Consider the following 14504-nt stretch of genomic DNA (forward strand, 5'->3'; position numbering starts at 1 on the left):
CAATTATCATATGGTTTCACTAATTTGTGGAACGTAAGGAATAGCATGGAGGACATTAGGAGAAGGAAGGGAAAAATGAGGGGGGGATATCGGAGGGAGAGATGAACCATGAGAGACTATGGACTCTGAGAAACAAACTGAGGGTTTTAGAGGGGAGGTGGGTGGGGGGATGGGTTAGCCTGGTGATGGGTATTAAGGAGGGCACGTACCGCATGGAGCCCTGGGTGTTATACAAAAACAAGGAATCGTGGATCACTTCATCAAAAACTAATGATGTATTGTATGGTGACTAACATTACATAATAAAATTAAATTAAATTAAAAAAAAACGGTTCAGGCTAGTGGTTCTCGACTCTGGATGCATAACATACATACAACATCATATTTTTACAAATGCTTATATCTGACCCAGCCTTCAGAAATTCTGACTCAATTGGTTTGGGTGAATCTGGCCAAGTAGGTTTAAGAGTCAATAGATTAATTAGGTGATCTCTGAGATACCTCGAGCTCTGGTTCTATGATTATATGGTTCATTTTTTTTTAAAGATTTTATTTATCTATTTGAGAGAGAGAGAGCAAGAAAAAGAGCACTCATAGGAGAGAGGGGCAGAGGGAGAGGGAGCTGGATCCCAGGACCCTGGAATCACAACGTGAGCTGAAGGCAGATGTCCAACCGACTGAGCCACCCTGGCACTCCTGATTATGGGGTTCTATTTCTCCTTCTCATAGCAGAACAGACAGTGGGAATATTATTCCAACTTTCATTCTCCTCCACTCTTTTTTTTTTTAAGATTTTATTTATTTATTTGAGAAAGGGAGAGAGAACACGAGGTGCGGGGAGAGGAAGAGGGAGAAGCAGACTCCCTACTGAGCAGGGGGCCCAACCCAGGGCTTGATTCCAGGACCTTGAGATCATGACCTGGGCCGAAGGCAGACACTTAACCAACTGAGCCACCCAGGTGCCCCTCTCCTCCACTGTTAATATAAATTTCTGGCCTATGCTAAGGGTACTGATTTTCATACTTTAGTGGTAAGTCATAAATAGCTAGTTAGCAATGTAGGTTCCTAGACAAAACCCATAAAATTCTCTTGCAGTAGACTCGGGACACTGCTCAGGAACCTGTGTTTTTTATAAGCACCCAGATGATTCTGAGGTCACTGATCAAGAACCACACTTTTAGAAACACTGTCAATGGTATAACTGGCAACTTCAAGGATGGGGTTTTACCTGAGGAATCTTTGGGACTCTGGTTCATGCTAAAATACAATGAGGTCAGTGCAGGGACTCCAGATCCCGAGCCTCACACCTCTGAACCTCCCTCTTCATTTGAGTTCCAGTCAGGTAGCCAGGATCCTGGCTTTCATCAAAACCTGCTCTGAATAGTTAAGAGAAAGAGGATTAGAATCCAGCACAGACCAATAATTTCTACAAATAAATAGAAACATAATAACAATGGAAAAATGGGCAAATGATAGGAATAGGCAATTCACAAAAGAACAAATCCAAGGGTGAGTAAGCATTCATATCAACAGTGAAATAGAAATTAATAAAAGAGCAAGATACCATTTTTTCACCCAAATGGCATGCATTTAAAAAGTTTGATAGTATCAAGTAATTTGCTGGAAAACTCACACTCTAAAGCATTCATGGAGAAATATAAACTACATGAGTCAGTTTAGAAAGCAAGTTGATAATGTCTATTAAATATGCTCATATCCTATGATGGTAAAAATTTCACTTCTTAGCATTAACTTTAGAAATACTGGGATATAAACAAAAATAAGCATATTCAAGAATGACCTTAAAATAGAAAAAACAGAAATCACCTATATGTCCCTAAAGGCACAATTGTCTAAATAAATTGTGGTATAATCTTAGTAGATATTATGCAACAATAAGAAGAAATGAGGTAGATCTATATGAACTAATTTAGAGAGCTCTCGAGACTTATCGCTGACTGAAAAAAATCTAAAGAACACTACTCATTGTGGTAACCTGTCTCCAACATGGCACCATTAATTCCTTCCCTCTGTATGCACATGCCATTAGCTGAGCCTATTCCTGCCCTGTCCTTGAATCTGACCTAGTCTTAATGACTTTTTTGACCAATAAAATGTGGCAGAAGAGATTCTGGAAATTCTGAGGTTAGGTTGTAAAAAGCTTTTCAGATTTTATCCAAAGGATACAAACATAGTGATACATAGGGGTACATGCACCCCAATGTTTATAGCAGCAATGTCCACAATAGCCAAAATATGGAAAGAACCCAGACGTCCATCAACAGATGAATGGATAAAGAAGATGTGGTATATATATATACACAATGGGATATGACTCAGCCATCAAAGAGAACGAAATCTTGCCATTTGCAACAACGTGGATGGAACTAGAGGGTATTAAGCTAGCAAAATAAGTCAGTCAGAGAAAAACAGACAAATATCCATGATTTCACTCACATGTGGAATTTAAGAAACAAAACAGATGACCATAGGGGAAAGGAAGGAAAAATAAAGCAAAAACAGAGAGGGAGACAAACCATAAGAGACTCTTAATAATAGGAAACAAACTGAGGATTGCTAGAGGGGAGGTGGGTAGTTACCCCATCATAACTGGGTGATGGGCATTAAGGAGGGCACTTGATGGAATGAGCATTGGGTGTTATATGCAACTGACGAATCACTAAATTCTACCTCTGAAACTAATAATACGCTATATGTTAATTAAGTTGAATTTAAATTTAAAAAAAAGAAAAAGCTCTACATCTTCCTCCTGGGTTTCTTGGAACTTGTTATTGCAAGTCTTGCTCTGGGAGAAAATCATTTGCTATGTATGAAATCTGATTGTCCTGAGAATGTCATGTGCAGAAGGAGGAAGATTTCACCCAGCTCTGGCTATTCTAACCCAGGCAACATATGACATGTGAGTGAAGCTGCCATTTGGGGAATTATAGTCCCAGCTGATGCCATGGACATAAGAACCAACATCCCAGACATATATCCTCAGTCAAGCCACCCCAGCTATCCTCATCCTTTTGAGCTACCTTAGCTGAGGCCCCAGCCATGGTGGAGTAGAAATGAACCATCCCTGTTGTACCTCACCTGAATTTCTGACCTACAGAATCATGAGCATAATAAATGTTGGTCATTTTATAGCAGTTAAGAAAATTACAGTGATGGTTACTAGTGATTTTTAACTCCTTCCTTCCTTACATATTGATTGACACTCTACTGTAAATAGGGGTTTTTCCTTCTCCATTATTATCCACTTATTTATATATACTCAAGAACCTTATTTTATTCTATGGATTATATTATTATCATTATTTATTTTGATGCTTAAATTATCCCAAATTTCATCAATGGGTCCCTTTCACTTGTTCCTGTCTCCTTTTGGCATGTCCCCATGATTCTGAGCATTCATAATTTTGGGCGTAAAATGATATCCCAGGCTCATTTTATAGTTTCTCTCATCCAGCCTGTGTTTATTTTCCAAGGAGCACTGGTTCCTTTTAGTGAAGATGTTATCTAGAACTCATACAGCAACTCAGCAATGTGGCGGGATATGAAATCAATGTACAGAAATCAGCTGCATTTCTATACACTGACAATGTGACTGAAGAAAGGGAAATTAAAGAGTCAATCCCATTTACAATTGCACCCAAAACCATAAGATACCTAGGAATAAACCTAACCAAAGAGGCAAAGGATCTGTACTCAGAAAACTATAGAACACTCATGAAAGAAATTGAGGAAGACACAAAGAAATGGAAAAACTTTCCATGTTCACGGATTGGAAGAACAAATATTGTTAAAAAATCTATGCTACCCAGAGGAATCTACACATTCAATGAAATTCCTATCAAAATACCACCAACTTTTTTTCAGAGTTGGAATGAATAATCCTAAAATTTGTATGGAACCAGAAAAGACCCTGACTACCCAAAGGAATGTTGAAAAATAAAAACCAAAGTTGGTGGCATCACAATCTTGGACTTCAAGTTTTATTACAAAGCTGTAATCATCAAGACGGTATGGTACTGGCACAAAAACAGACACATAGATCAATGGAACAGAATAGAGAACCCAGAAATAGAATAGAAAAGAGAACCTCAGCTCTATGGTCAACTAATCTTCAACAAAGCAGGAAAGAAAATCCAATGGAAAAAAGACAGTCTCTTCAATAAACGGTGTTGGGAAAATTGGAGAGCCACATGCAGAAGAATGAAACTGGACCATTTCCTTACACCATACACAAAAATAGACTCAAAATGGATGAAAGACCTCAATGTGAGACAGGAAGCCATCAAAATCCTCAAGGAGAACACAGGCAGCAACCTCTTCCACCTTGGCCACAACAACTGCTTGCTAACCATGTCTCCAAAGGCAAGGGAAACAAAGGCAAAAATGAACTATTGAGACTTCATCAAGATAAAAAGCTTTTGCACAGCAAAGGAAACAGCTGACAAAACCAAAAGACAACCAACAGAATGGGAGAAGATATTTGCAAATGTTTTATCAGATAAAGGGCTAGAAACCAAAATCTATAAAGAACTTATCAAACTCAACACCCAAAGAACAAAGAATCCAATCAAGAAATGGGCAGAAGACATGAGCAGACATTTCTCCAAAGAAGACATCCAAATGGATGACACATGGAAAAATGCTCCACATCACTTAGCATCAGGGAAATACAAATCAAAACCACAATGAGATACCACCTCACACCAGTCAGAATGGCTAAAATTAACAAAACAGGGAACAACAAATGTTGGCAAGGATGTGGAGAAAGGGGAACTCTCTTACACTGTTGGTGGGAATGCAAGCTGGTACAGCCACTCTGGAAAACAGTATGGAGGTTCCTCAAGAAGTTAAAAATAGAGCTACCCGATGACCCAGCAACTTCACTACTGGGTATTTACCCCAAAGACACAGATGTAGTGATCCTAAGGGACACCTGCAGCCCAATGTTCATAGCGGCAATGTCCACAATAGCTGAACTGTGGAAGGACATGAGATGTCCATCAACAGATGAATGGATAAAGAAGATGTGGTTCATATATACAATGGATTACTCAGCCCTCTGAAAGGATGAATACCTCCCATTTACATCAATATGGATGGAACTGGCGGGTACTATGCTAAGTGAAATAAGTCAATCAGAGAAAGACTATTATATGGTTTCACTCATGTGTGGAATATAAGGAATAGCCCAGAGGATCATAGTGAAACAGAGAGAAAACTGAATGGAAAGTCATCAGAGAGGGAGACAAACTATGAGAGACCCTGGACTCTGGGAAACAAACTGAGGGTTGTGGAAAGGGAGGTGCATGGGGGGATGAGGTAACAGGGTGATGGCATTAAGGAGGGCACGTGATGTGATGAGCACTGGTGTTATACGCAACTAACGAATCATTATTGAACATTACATCAAAAATTAATGATATGTTGGCTAATTGAATTGAAATAAAATAAAAACAAAAAATAAGAAAAAAAATAAGAAACCAAGATTTGAGTACTAAGTGTACTCACTGCTACTAGAGTGCCATTTCTATGTCTTCAGTACACACAGCTAGGAAATGTATGTATGTGTATTTATGTATACACACATACACTTAGATAGATTATAGATAGATAAATGATAGATGACAGATAGATGATAGATGATAGATGATAGATAGATAGATGATAGATAGATGATAGATAGATGATAGACAGATGATAGATGATAGATAGATACACACACACATACATACATGCATGCATACATACACACAGATACATAGATATAGAAAAAGCCATGAATTCATAGGAATACCTCCAATGCCAATCCAATATCACTGGCTTCATGCTAATTTTCCCCCAGTGCATAGCTGTACTTATATCAACAATGTTGAGAAACTAGACTTCTATTACTCTCAATATATATATACATGATCCCTAACTTATGACGGCTCAACTTAACAATTTTTTTTTTTACTTTATAATGTTCCAAAAGTAATATGCATACAGTAGAAACTGTACTTTAAATTTGAATTTTGATCTTTTCCTGGGCTATAGATATGCTGTGTGATACTCTCTCATGATGCTGGGCAGTGGCAGCCAGCTACAGTTCCCAGTCAGCAACAGAATCACAAGGTGATTTATCCCATTTACACAGCAACAGAATCACAATCACAATCACATTAACAACCATTCTGTGCCTATACAACATTCTGCTTTTTCATTTTCAGTAAACTATTCAATAAGTTACATGAGGCTTTGTGTTGGATGATTTTGCCCAATGGCAGGCTAATATAAGTGTTCTGAGCATGTTTGAGTTAGGTTAAGCTAACCTATAATGCTGGGTAGGTTAGATGTATTAAATACATTTTTGACTTACAATATTTTCAACTTAACCTTAAACACACATAAAGTAGTAACAGACTGCTAACCTGCAACACTGCAGTGAACAATCCTACTGACTAGAGTTCAATATTTGTGTACAGTTCTTTCAGTCTTTATTCTAAGGTTAAATTTTAAGAGTATTGTATCTAAAATTACTTGGTCTCATTGCTTCCCACCTTCAACATGCTGTATTTTTTCATTTGAAATACTTAGTTTCACTTGTTTATATTTGTATTCCATTTTAGATTCCCCTCATTCTTATACCTATCTTTACTTTGTGGGTTTAATTTGAGTATGTAAAGTATTAGTATGATTAGGAAACTCAAAACTGTATGAAAAATTATACTTAGAGAGGATTCACTCCCTCATACCTAATCCTTCATTTCTACTAATTCCCAGTAGATAGCCAATCTTAGTGGTTTCTGAGCTTTTCCTTTCTGTGTTTTGTTGTTTTTGGTTTTTGCAAAAATAAACAGATGCTTGTATATTTTCTTGTATCTCCTTTCTTACACAAAAGACAGCATACTATATGCTACATGCAATTTTTAATTTGCTTTTCTCACTAAAAAATATATCCTGCAAATCACTCCATAGCAGCCTCAGAGATCTTTCTCTTGTAAACTTCCAAAGAACTTCATTGTATAAATATGCCATAGTTTGTTTAACCAATCTCCTGTAGATGGACACATATTGTTTACAATATTGTGCAGCTAAAACAATTCTTCAATGAATAAATTTTTGCATATTAATTTTCATATAGAGATATATTTTCAGGATAAATACCTAGAAGTGGAATTTCTAAGTCAAAAAATCAGAGTTTATGTAGTTTTGTTATGTATTGCCAAATATGCCTCTGTAAGTTTTATACCAATTTGCATTCCTATCAGTAATGTATAAAAGTTCCTGTAACCCCCATAGAATATGTTGCCAAGCTTTTAAAATTTCTGCTTATCTGATAAGTGAGAAATGGTATCTTACTGTAATTTTAATTTCTCATATTATGAGTAAAGTGAACATTCTTTTTATGTTTAAGAGACATTTATGTATGTATATCTTTTATATACATAATATACCTACATATTATAAATATAAAATCTATGTGTTGGAAGTCAGGATAATGGTTACTCTTGGAGAAGGGCAAGTGGTGACTATTGGCAAAATGTGAAAATTCACTGAGCTTATGATATGTGTGCCTTTTAATTATATTTCAGTAAAAGATATATTTTTTAAAGATTTTATTTATTCATTTGAGACAGAGAGATACAGAGAGAGAAAGAGCACATGAGCAGGGGGAGAGGCAGAAGTAGAGGGAGAAGAAGACTCCCTGCTGAGCCAGGAGCCTGATGTGGGGCTTGATGTGGGGCTTGATCCCAGGACCCACGGAGATCATGCCATTAGCCAAAGGCAGATGCTTAACCGTCTGAGCCACCCAGGTGCCCAAGTAAAAGATATTTTTAATAATGAATGTCATATATATATAGAATAAGGAATTAGAATGGTTTAGAGAAAACAATCAACTGAAAGGAAGTTTGGAAATGGGTGAGAAAGGCAAATAAGTATTACAAAAATGTCATTAAAAAGCAAAACACATGAAAAGCATGAAGATGATAAGTATTAAATATATCAGTAATCACAATAAATGTGCATCAATTAAATTCTCTAATCAAAAAAGAAACATAAGTAAATTGGATTAAAAGATAGTATATACTTCTATGCTGTTTACAAAAGACATGCATAAAGCATGAGGATATTAATAGTAAAAAATACGAGAAAAGACATCTCAGGCAAAAACAACCAATAGATGTTAAGACAGGAAAGAATTGTTATATCTAAAGATTGTTACTACATATGATAAATGACAACTGAATGGGAAGATTTAACAATTTTAAGTTTATGTACACCTAAAAAATGAAGACTCAAAATAATATTGATTGAAGTATAAAGATAAAATATTACACTTGTAATTACAGTTGTGATGATAAAAGATTAAACTGACAGAAAGTATATAGGAAATATGAACAACTAGCAAAAAACAAACAAACTTGATCTCATATATGAAATGTAGCAATCAACAGTTACAGAAAATAGTGTTTTCAAGCATAGGGAAAACATTTACCAGGTCATAAGCCAAGTCTCAACAGATTTTAAATTTTATCATAAAGACTACATCCTCTGACTTGAAGCAACACAGAGATAAATTTTTAAAAATCCCCTATGTTTGAACATGAAGAAGATTGATTTATAGATACCATAAAGCTAGAGTATTTCAGTACAAACTGAGATATGAAATATGGCCCAAGGGGTTAAGCAGATGGCATCATTAGAACTGAGATGCAGATTTAGATGACCAGACTGACAGTGTCATAGTCTATCAAACTGATCAAATAAAGAAAAAACTCTCTATACTCAACAAGGGTTGAGTACTACCAAAAAATATTTTAGAATCATTTTACAGAAAAGTAAATAAAATATTATATACTTTGATAAAATTTTAAAGTTGCCATTAAAAATATCATGACCTATTTCAGGAATGAGACCACAAAAAATGGCCCATTTCAAGTTACTTTTTAAAAAATATTCAGGAATCACTTTTTTGGTACCCCCTAAGAAAATTATTGCCCAGAAACAAGCAAATGGAATAAAGCAAGAACAAAAGATAAGAAATGACAGTGAGAAAAAAGTTTGTCATTAATTTTTCTCCTCTTTGCTCCTAATTTTTATGTTTAATACCTTAGAGGACAAACAGATGACTTCCCTTAACAAGACTGAATACAGAGCTTTAGGAGAAAAAGTAGTCCTTAGAAGATCATATCTTATCTTTTGATTTGTTGACATTCTTTTAAAGTTATTATTAATATGATAAGAACACTTAACATGAGCTATATCCTCTTAACAAATGTTTAAGTGTACAATACAGTGTTGTTAACTATAGGCACAATGTTATACAACAGATCTCCAGAACTTAATCATTTTGCATAACTGAAACTTTACATCCTTTGAATAGCAACCCCCTATTTCTCCCTTCCCCAGCCCCCAACAACCACCATTCTGTTTCTATGCATTTGATTATTTTGATACTTCCTATAAGTGGAATCATGAAGTATTTGTCCTTCTGTTGTTGGCTAATTTGACTTAGCATGATGTCCTCAAGATTCACTCATGTTGTCACATATTACAGAATTTCCTTTTTATAAGGCTGATATTCCATTGTATGTATATACATTTTCTTTATCCATTCGTCCACTGAGGGACTTTTAGGTTGTTTTCACATCTCTGCTATTATAAATAATGCTGCAATGAACATGAGAGTACAAATAATTCTTTGAGATCCTGACTTCAATTCTTTTGTATAAATACCCACAAATGGGATTGCTAGATCATAGGGTATCTCTATTTTTAATATTTTGAGGAACCTCCATCCTGTGTTCCACAGCAGCTGCACCATTCAACATTCCCACCAACAGTGCACAAGGGTTCCAATTTCTCTATAACCTCAATAACACTTATCTTCTGTTGTTGATGTTGTTGTTTTTAAATAATAGCCATCCTAACAAGTGTGAGGTAATATCTCATTATGGTTTGGATTTGCAGTTCCCTTATGATTAGTGACATTAACATCTTTTCATTCACCTGTTGACCATTTCTGTCTTCTTTGGAAAAATATCTATTCAAGTTATTTCCCCATTTTAAAAATCAAGCTATTTCCTTTTTGCTATTAAGTTGAAGGAATTCCTTCTGTCTTAGATATTAACACTTTATCAGATACATGGATTGCAAATATTTCCCCCATTCCACATGTTGTCTTTCAACTCCATTAATTTTTTCCTTTGCTATGCAGAAATGTTTTAGTTTGATGTAGTCCCACTTGGCTATTTTTGCTTTTGTTGCCTATGTTTTTGAAGGCATAGCCATGAAATCATCAGGTCAATGCCATGAAGATTTTCGCCTATCTTTTCTTCTAGGAGTTTTACAGTCTCAGGTCTACTTTCGAGTTCATTTTTGTGTATGGTGTGAGCTAAAGGTCTAATATTAGACCTTTTGCAAGTGGACATTCAGTTTTCCCAGCATGATTTGGTGATGAGACTATACTTTCCCTATAATGTATTCATGGCACCCTTGTTGAAGCTTAGTTGACCATATACGCATGGCTTTATTTCTAGACTTTACATTCTGTTCCATTGGTCTATATATCTGTCTTTTACCAGTGTGATAGTTTTTGTTTCCTTTTGTGTTTTGTTTTGTTTTCTGTTTGTTTGTTTTTTTAATTGAGGTATAATTGATGTATATTAGTTTCAGGCATAAACATAGTGACTTGACAATTACATACATTACAAAATGCTCACCATTGTTGTGTAGTTACCATCTGGCACTATAGTGCCTATAGTTAACAATACTGTATTGTACACTTAAATATTTGATAAGAGGATAGGTCTCATGTTAAGTGTTCTTATCATATTAATAATAACTTTAAAAGAATGTCAACAAATCAAAACATACAAAGTTATTATAATATTTATTATTGACTATATTCTCAGTGCTGTACTTTTCATCTTCATGACTTGTTATTTTATAACTGGAAGTTTGTACTTCTTAATCCCCTTCTATTTCCCCTATCCCCCCCACCTTCCTCCCCTCTGGAAACCACCACTTTGTTGTTGTTGTTGTTGTTTATTTTTATTTAAATTCAATAGCCAACATATAGTTCATCATTAGTTTCAGATGCAGTGTTCAATAATTCATCAGTTTCGTATAATACCCAGTGCTCAACATATCACGTGCACTCCTTAATGCCCCCACACCTAATTACCCCATCCCCCTACTCATCTCCTCTTCAGTAACCCTCAGTTTGTTTTCTATAGTTAAGAGTCTCCCATGGTTTTTCTCCCTCTCTGTTGACTTTCCATTCAGTTTTCCCTCCCTTCCCCTATGATCTTTGTGCTGTTTCTTATATTCCACATATGAGTGAAACCATAGGATAATTGCCTTTCTCTGATTGACCGTTTTCTACTCAGCATAATATCTTCCAGTTCCATCCATGTTAATGTAAATGGTAAGTATTTATCCTTTCTGATAGCTGAGTAATATTCCATTGCATATATGAACCACATCTTCTTTATCCATTCATCTGTTGATGGACAGCTTGGCTCTTTCCACAGTTTGGCTATTGTTGACATTCCTGCTATGAACTTTGGGGTGCAAATGACCTATCAGATCACTACATTTGTATCTTTGGGTAAATACCCAGTAGTGAAGTTGCTGGGTCATCGGGTAGCTCTATTTTTAACTTCTTGAGGAACCTCCATACTGTTTTCCAGAGTGGCTGTACCAGCTTGCATTCCCACCAACAGTGTAAGAGAGTTCCCCTTTCTCCACATCCTTGCCAACATTTGTTGTTCCCTGTTTTGTTAATTTTAGCCATTCTGACTGGTGTGAGGTGGTATCTCATTGTGGTTTTGATTTGTATTTCCCTGATGCTAAGTGATGTGGAGCATTTTTCCATGTGTCATCCATTTGGATGTCTTCTTTGGAGAAATGTCTGCTCATGTCTTCTGCCCATTTCTTGATTGGATTCTTTGTTCTTTGGGTGTTGAGTTTGATAAGTTCTTTATAGATTTTGGTTTCTAGCCCTTTATCTGATAAAACATTTGCAAATATCTTCTCCCATTCTGTCGGTTGTCTTTTGGTTTTGTCAGCTGTTTCCTTTGCTGTGCAAAAGCTTTTTATCTTGATGAAGTCTCAATAGTTCATTTTTGCCTTTGTTTCCCTTGCCTTTGGAGACATGGTTAGCAAGCAGTTGTTGTGGCCAAGGTGGAAGAGGTTGCTGCCTGTGTTCTCCTTGAGGATTTTGATGGCTTCCTGTCTCACATTGAGGTCTTTCATCCATTTTGAGTCTATTTTTGTGTATGGTGTAAGGAAATGGTCCAGTTTCATTCTTCTGCATGTGGCTCTCCAATTTTCCCAACACCGTTTATTGAAGAGATTATCCTTTTTCCATTGGATATTCTTTCCTGCTTTGTCGAAGATTAGTTGACCATAGAGTTGAGGGTCCATTTCTGAGTTCTCTATTCTGTTCCATTGATCTCTGTGTCTGTTTTTGTGCCAGTACCATACTGTCTTGATGGTTACAGCTTTGTAATAACTGAGCTTGAAGTCTGGGATTGTGATGCCACCAGCTTTGGTTTTCTTTTTCAACATTCCTTTGGGTAGTCAGGGTCTTTTCTGGTTCCATACAAATTTTAGGATTATTCGTTCCAGCTCTGTGAAAAATGCCAATGTTATTTTGATAGGGATTACATTGAACTTGTAGATTGCTCTGGGTAGCATAGACATTTTAACAATATTTGTTCTTCTAATCTACGAGCATGGAATATTTTTCCATTTCTTTGTGTTTTCCTCAATTTCTTTCATGAGTGTTCTATTGTTTTCTGAGTACAGATCCTTTGCCTCTTTGGTTAGGTGTACTCCTAGGTACCTTATGGTTTAGGGTGCAATTGTAAATAGGATCAATTCCTTAATTTCTCTTTCTTCTGTCTCATTGTTAATGTACAAAAATGCTACCAATTTGTGTGCATTGATTTTTATATCCTGTCACTTTGCTGAATTCCTGTATGAGTTCTACCAATTTTGGGATAGTCTTTTGGGTTTTCCACATAAAGTATGGTGTCCTCTGTGAAGAGTGAGAGTTTGACTTCTTCTTTGCCAATTCAGGTGCCTTTATTTCTTTTTGTTGTCTGATTGCTGAGGCTAGGACTTCTAGTACTATGTTGAACAATAGTGGTGAGAGTGGGCATCCCTGTCGTGTTCCTGACCACAGGGGAAAAGCTCTCAGTTTTTCCCCATTGAGAATGATATTCGCTGTGGGCTTTTCACAGGTGGCTTTTATTATATTAAAGCATGTTCCCTCTATCCCTACACTGTGAAGAGTTTTAATCAAGAAAGGATGCTGTACTATGTCAAATGCTTTTTCTGCATCTATTGAGAGGGTCATATGGTTCTTGTCCTTTCTTTTATTAATGTAGTGTATCACACTGATTGATTTGCAGATGTTGAACCACGCTTGCAGCCCAGGGATAAATCCTACTTGGTCCTGGTGAATAATCCTCTTAATGTACTGTTGGATCCTATTGGCTTGTATCTTGGTGAGAATTTTGGCATCCATGTTCATCAGGGATATTCGTCTATAATTCTCCTTTTTGGTGGGGTCTTTGTCTGGTTTTGGAATCAAGGTGATGCTGGCCTCATAGAAAGAGTTTGGAAGTTTTCCTACCCTTTCTAGTTTTTGAAACAGCTTCAGAAGAATAGGTATTAGTTCTTTAAATGCTTGGTAGAATTCCCTTGGGAAACCATTCAGCCCTGGACTCTTATTTGTTGGGAGATTTTTGATTACCGCTTCAATTTCCTTGGTGGTTATGGGTCTCTTCAGGCTTTCTGTTTCTCCAAGTTTCAGTTTTGGTAGTTTATATGTCTCTAGGAATGCATCTATTTCTTCTAGATTGCCTAATTTCTTGGCATATAGTTGTTCATAATATGTTCTTATAATTGTTTGCATTTCTTTGGTCTTGGTTGTGAGCTGTCTTCTTTCATTCATGATTTTACTTATTTAGGTCCTTTCTCTTTTCTTTTTGATAAGTCTGGCCAGGGGTTTATCAATATTATTATCCATTCAAAGAACCAGCTCCTAGTTTCATTGATCTGTTCTACTGTTCTTTTGGTTTCTATTTCATTGATTTCTGCTCTAATCTTTATTAATTCTCTTCTCTTGCTGGGTTTAGGCTTTATTTGTCATTCTTTCTCCAGCTCCTTTAGGTGTAAGGTTAGGTTGTGTATTTGAGACCTTTCTTGTTTTTTTGAGAAAGACTTGTAGTGTTATATACTTCCCTCTTAGGACTGCCTTTGCTGCATCCCAAAGGTTTTGAACAGTTGTGTTTTCATTTTCATTTGTTTCCATGAATTTTTAAAATTCTTCTTTAATTTCCTGGTTGACCCATTCATTCTTTAGTGGGATGCTCTTTAGCCTCCATGGAGTTGAGTTCTTTCCCAAATTTCCTCTTGTGATTGAGTTCTAGTTTCAAAGCATTGTGGTCTGAAAATATGCAGGGAATAATCCTATCTTTTGGTAC

At 36.1% G+C, this 14504-nt stretch overlaps 1 long non-coding RNA gene across 1 annotated transcript in view; it reads right to left on the bottom strand.

Moving 5' to 3' along the window:
- Positions 1-1245: 1245 nt before the first annotated feature.
- LOC118544505 (uncharacterized) overlaps positions 1246-14504 on the bottom strand; it is a 62376-nt gene continuing 49117 nt past the window's right edge. The window contains exon 3 of the long non-coding RNA XR_004921624.2: positions 1246-1376. This is a non-coding gene — a long non-coding RNA (uncharacterized LOC118544505). The remainder of the gene's footprint in view (positions 1377-14504) is intronic.

This window comes from Halichoerus grypus, chromosome 7 (assembly GCF_964656455.1).
Source record: "Halichoerus grypus chromosome 7, mHalGry1.hap1.1, whole genome shotgun sequence".
Classification (NCBI taxonomy): domain Eukaryota; kingdom Metazoa; phylum Chordata; class Mammalia; order Carnivora; family Phocidae; genus Halichoerus; species Halichoerus grypus.